Source organism: Cricetulus griseus, chromosome X (assembly GCF_003668045.3).
Source record: "Cricetulus griseus strain 17A/GY chromosome X, alternate assembly CriGri-PICRH-1.0, whole genome shotgun sequence".
NCBI lineage: Eukaryota > Metazoa > Chordata > Mammalia > Rodentia > Cricetidae > Cricetulus > Cricetulus griseus.
Genome location: NC_048604.1, coordinates 88904145 through 88911016, shown reverse-complemented (window position 1 = coordinate 88911016; position 6872 = coordinate 88904145).

Here is a 6872-nt window from a genome sequence, read left to right as displayed (position 1 = left end):
ATCGTAACAAGCGAAACCTACAAATTCAATGTATTACCCATTAAATCCCAGTGCAATTCTTCACAGACCTCAAAAAACCCCACAACACTATATTTCATATGCAAAAACAGAAAATGCAGGTTAATCAAAACAACCCTGTACAATAAAGGAACATCTAGAGCCATCGCCACCCCTGACTTCAAGCTCTATTACAGAGATATAATAATTAGAATAGCTTGGTTTTAGCATAAAAACAGACAGGTTGACCATTGGAATCGAATGGAAGATCCTGATATTAACCTACACATCTATGAACACCTGATTTTTGACCAATAAGCTAAAAAATGGAAAAAAGAAAATATCTTCAACAAATAGAGCTTTTATAACTAGATGTTGACATGAAGAATGCAAATAGGTCCAGGTCTTTTGTCATGCACAAAACTGAAGATGAAGTGTTTCAAAACTTCAATATAAATCTATCCACATTGAACAGCATAGAAGAGAAATTTGGAAGTACCCTTGAATGCATTGGTACAGGATACCAGGTTCTAAATATAACACCAGTAGCAAGGCAATAATAGCAACAATGAATAAATGGGATCTCCTGAAACAGGGAAGCTTCTGTAAAGCAAAGGACATAGTCTACAAGACAAAACACAGCCTATAGAATGGGAAAAGATCTTCACCAACCCCACAATTGACAGATGGCTATTCTCCAAAATATACAAGAACACAAGAAACTAGACACCAAATGACCAAATAATCTAAGTAAAATATGGGATACAGATCTAAGCAGAGAATTCTAACCAGAAGAATCTCTAATGGCAAAAAAGACACTTAGGAAATGTTCAAGATCCTTAGTCATCAAGGAAATGCAAATCAAAAGAACTCTAAGTTACCTGCTTACTCCAATCAGTATGGTAAAGATCAAAAACATTCATGACAGCTTATGCTGGAGAGATTCTGGAGTATTGGGTACACTTCTCTCTTGCTGGTGGAATGTAAATTTGTACAGTCACTGTGGAAATTGGTGTGTGAATATCTCAGGAAATTAGGAATCAATCTAATTTAACCCACTGTGATACCACTTTTAGACATATACTTAATAAATGAAAACTCACAGCAAAAGGACTCGTGCTCAACTATGTTCAGAGCAGCATTATTTGTAATAGCAACTTAGATGGCCCTCATCTGAAGAATGGAGAAAGAAAATTGGTAAATTTACACAGTAGAGTACTACTCAGTAGTGAGAAACAATTATATCTTTACATTTGCATGCAAATGGACAGAACTAGAAAAATCCATCCGGAGTGATGTAACCCATATCCAGAAAGACAAATATAGTATGTACTCATTTATAAATAAATACCAGACATAAAACAAAGGATAACCAGGCTACAATCCACAACCCCCCAAAAGTTAGATCCCTCTTCCATAAAGAGATGGAAGAAGATTTGATGATGTCTAACTAACCATTGGGCCAACTTTCTGGAGTACATTCAAAGTGAGGAAGAAGCACTAATATGAAGAAAGGAGTTAAGACCATGATAGGGAAACCCACCGAATCAGCTGACCTGAGCTAGTATGAGATCACTGACTCTGCAAATCAACTGGGGAAATCGTATAGGACTGAACTAGAACCACTGAATACAGGTGACAGTCATGTGGCATGGGCAGTATACAAGGCCACTGGCAGTGGGACCAAGTTCAAAATACAATGCATAAACTGACTTTGTGTAGCTCATTCTCTATGGAGAAACACTTTGCTCAGCCTAGACCTGGCAAAGTTGCCTTAGTCTTGTCTCACCAATGTGTTGGGACAGACTTACTTGAAATCCTAAGGGATGACTTACCCTCTCTGAGAAATGGATGGGAGGTGGGACAGAGGAAGGCGGGGAGTGCTTGACGAGAGTGGAGAGGAACGGTATGGAAATGCCAAAAACAAAATACAAATATGAAATAAAAGGAATCTCTAGAAATGGTCGTGGTAATGTTCACATTAGACTTTAAAAATTTGAATAGTGGAGAAATGCAAATTTTTTTAGGGACAATAAGAATTAAGTTAATGCCTTAAAGCTGCCCTCTTATGACAGTAGTAAGCCTGAGAATCAAGCCAAGAATTATATGCCTACAGTTGTTGAGAACAAGTAGTCAATATCTCTTTCTTTTACCTTGAAAAGGTCAAGAACCATAAAAATACATCTATCAATTATTAATCCAATTGTAACTGGGCATTTGAAACTCTCATTACTATTCACTAGAAGATGGAAATCAGCCAGTCAAAGATCATCAAAGACAAAAACATAATCATGTTACATAATCAAATATTGAAATTAATCACCCTTCCACTAATAATTCCAAAAGTTTTGAGAAACACCAATGCCAAGTGTTTCACATCCATAGGAAATGTTCTGTGGGCAGGGTGGAGAGATGTCATTGACTTTATGTGAGTCCTGAGCCATTTCCATGAATCTGAAAGCATAGGATATCCCTATATTGCATACTTTATTCAGCATTATTTTCTTATTTGATAAATTGGTGGTCTGTTATATATATCCCCAATAACATATATTAATTAAATAAAATTGTTCTTTTCCAGTTTAAAACACAGATACACATGCACATGCTCGCACACACACACACACACACACACACACACACACACACACACACACACACATGCGCATAAAGACAACATTATTCTTATTCTGTTTACTCTTACCTCACACTTCGTAGATCATTAAAAATGTCCTTTGGGCAGGGTTAAGACATTTCATGGACTCTGTGTGAGTCAAAGCAGAGAATGTCTCTATGTTGCATACTTGATTCAGGACTCTACCATTATTTTTTTATTTGTTAAAAAAGGTGGTCTGTCCTAAATAGCTCCGGTAGCATGTATTGATTAAAAAAATTGGCTTTTGACAGTTTCAAACACAGACACACACACACACACACACACACACACACACAGGCAAACAAACACACACTTCTTATTCTGTTTACTATTATCTCACACTTCTTAGATCATTATGCCAAGATCTCAAAAACTGCCCCAACCAAGTGGTCCACTTTAGAGATCCATATTTTTTCAATTTAAATATTTTTCTTGTCTTGTCTTAAATTTATTCTGTTCTTGTAATTGTAGACAGCTTTTTAATCAGTGAGACACTGGTGCCTCAGCATTGGGTACCATAGTGAAGGCAATGTCCCTCACTACAGAAAAATCTTTCAATGACTCACAGTTCAGAATGGAAGGTTACAATCACAGAAGTGAGCAACTCATTCAGAACTCCCAACATATGGACAAAGTGTAGTACAGATTCAGTGCAGGGAAACAGATAAGATGTGAATTAAGATGAGAAGTTACAAGTAGGAATTCACAAAAGAAAAAATGGTACAGTTAAAGACATAAAAACAGAGTGAGGAGGAAGCTCAGGGAATGAGAAGAAATCTTTACCAGGTCTACTGCTGACAGGATTAATATCCAGAATATATAAAGGGCTCAAAACACAGAGTCAAAAAAAGAGTACTACATTCAAAGTGGTCCTAGTACCTGAAGACAATATGCTTTAAAATGAGAGCAAGAGAGAAAAACTGATCACAAACATCTTATAAAAATGTCTGTGTGCACTAGTCATTTGTGAAATGCAAATCAAAGCAGTGCTTAGATTTCTTATTACCCCAAGCAGAGGAGCAAAGACCAAAAAGTCAACAAACAGGAAAAGTGTGAGGTAGTGAAGGGAAAAGACAATACTCTTTCACCCTTGGTCAGTTTGCTAAATTGTAAAACTCTGCAACCAAGGTTGAATAATTCTCAATCAGCTAACAGTAAACCTAACATAAGAAACAACTATATCACTGCTTAATGCATGCCCAAAGGAATTGCCTTCCTATTCCAAGGCCATGTTCTAAGTGAGGTATACTGTTGCTCAATCCCCAATATCTACAAATGAAACCATTTTAATACTCTTCAACTGAGCAATGGACAATGAAAGTATGTTCAATATGTACCAAGGAATACAACTCAGCTGAATAAATTCAGAATCTTGAACATTGCAGGTAAATGAAGTGAAGCAAGGACGATCATACTGAGTGAGTTAACTGAGGCCAAGACCCCCAAAACATCACATTTTCTTTCTCATCTGGAGTTCCTACCTCCAATGCACAGATCTGAGTGGACAATATTGAGTATACAAAGACATCAGCAAAGTGTAAAGACATCAGGAAAGTGTGGGTCAGGCTGCAGGAGTGGGAAGTTAATGCAGGATAAAGCTTGCATAACTAATGAAACAAATAATGGGTCCAAGTTTCTGAGGCAATAATGTAATACAATAGGGGAACTGAGGTGGAGGTGTGAAATAAGAACAAAGACATTTGGCATAAACTCAAGGAGTCATATTCTTTTTAAATGTTATATTTACCTAAATAGTACCCATATATGACTGTTGGCATGTACATATGCATGTGAATAGAAATCGATATAAAAGAAGCTAACTTACTTGGACTGATAAAATACCAACAAGAACTAACAAATAGGTAGTATCAGGACTGACAAATTCCTTTGGAATGATTTGTCAGGTTGTCAATGTGATGCCAAAAACCACATAATTCTCTATTCTGAGCTTGGTTGCATCTCAGAGGTTGAAGGTGGGCCCCTATAGCTAGAGTTACTGTATAATGAGGACACTGGGCTCAGAAAATTCCAACTGAATTTGTGATTCTACGTTTGTTTCCTGTGACTTCATTTCCCTGGTTCCAGAAAATACTATTTAGGATGCTAAGAGAGGGAAGTAAACAGCCCTAACCAGATGGAAGAACTGTGAACAATGGCAATTAGCACCCTGGCAAGATGATCTAAAAGGTAGAGGTGACACTCATGTGTTGGTGGCAACCAACAGTTGTCTGATAGGACTCAAGGACCATTCTACAGGAGGCAAATCATTCCTGGTACTGGAAACATTGTCAGCTCCCTAGGGTTAGTGAATTCTTGGTTTTTAAGAAAGCAGGTAGTACTGCAAGTTTGCTAGACCATCACAGTTCCTTCCTATATTCTACATCTTACCTTTAAAACCACAGATGAGTGAACGTAGAAACTCTTCATGAAGTAAATGCTTCTATTTATAGCAAATGTAAACATCATAGAAATATACTGCTGAACACAAGGTAGAGAACAAGTGATCATGGGAGCCAGGTCCCAATGGTAAATGAACATCACAGCTCCTGTATTAAGAGAGAGCAGACATCTCTGAAAATGGATTGGAAAGAAATTAAAGCCAGAATACCAGGAACTATGCTGTGAAACTTTCTCTCCTATAAATGATTGAAATAAAAATCTGGAAAATGACAATATAAAAGAATATGTTATCATGTAAGGGGATAATTATATAGAATATCACCCCTAGAGAATCACCACAGAAATGTATGAGTGTAGGGAGAAGAATTAACTCCATTCACAAAAGATTTGCACTGTTATTGCTTGTGAAATACAGAATAGTAAGCTCTGAAACAATATGTAATCAAAGTCAAAATGGTACTCATCATGGTATGTGTGTGGGTGTATGTCTGCATACATATATGTTATTACTAATAATCAATGTAAATCTATGAAGTTGAGTTGATGGGTATATATAAGATGTTTGGGCGATGGTAGGTTGAAGCAGCTGGAGGGAGGAAAAGAAGAGGGGAATTTATGGAATTGCTGACAACTGAAAACAATAAAATGTTTGAAAACAGCACTTTATATGTAAAGAGCACAGTTAAGTATTTGGCATTTGGGATTTTCTTTCTAACATAACAGAGCACAGAACTTCATACCCTTAACTGTCAGGACTGTATGTTACTTCACTATCATTCATTTGAATTGTCTCAATATGAACTATTTATTTTTCTCTTTGTTGAGGACTATTTATTTTTATTTTTCATTACATGTCTTGAATATCATTTGAGATATTTCCACACATACATAATTTCATTTGAGTAACTCTCAACAGCCTCCTTCCTCAAAGCTATGGGTCATGAATCTAGTGATTACCGAATTGATTTTGTGTAAAGAAAAATACAGAGATGAGAAGAAACTGCAGAAAGTATGGAGAAGTACATTGTTTTCAGTGTGTCATGTGTGAAGCTAAGAACAAAACATTTAAAATAAAGGACAAATAACTTCATGTGTATTAAGTTGTGCTTGCCATGAAATATATTGCCTGGGGTTTCCTCTTCTAGCCAAAAACTAGTATAATGTCTGGCATCATAGTGAGAGAAGTCTATCTGAATACAATATGTCTATAGATAAGTGTCTCATGTGTAAATATCCTGGGAGTTTTTACTCTGTGACCATGGGATTCATAGTTAGTGCTACTCTTGTTTGAATCCTGAATACCACATCAAAATAGGTCCTTAAGACTCCTCACTCGAGAGATTAATATAAAATAAAACTCAAGGGGCTTTGAAATAAATGCAAAATAATTGATTTTATACTGTTTTAATAAGCAGGTAGAGGATTATGTTTATAACAGACATTAATTTATAATTGTGAAATATTTAATTTTAAGATCTAATATTATAATCACATCATGTACTCCATGACTTTCCTCCTGAACCATCCTGTAGTCTCGTCTTTTCCCTGACCTTATTCAGGAATTTCTTATTAATTGTTGTCACATTCAAAAATGTGATAATTTGATGAAGTAGTATGAGTGTTTTGTGAGAATAGATAGTAACAAGGGGATTGGAATGAGTGTTTAGTGTTCAATAATGCCTTTCAGAAAACCAATTCCTTAAGTAAGCTTGGGCATATGTTCATACTCAATAAGGACGCAGGGAATTTCCTGGCACATAAATGCCCGAGAGAAGATCAAGATAAAGGAAGAAGGAAATAATAGAAACTGTCCTGATTT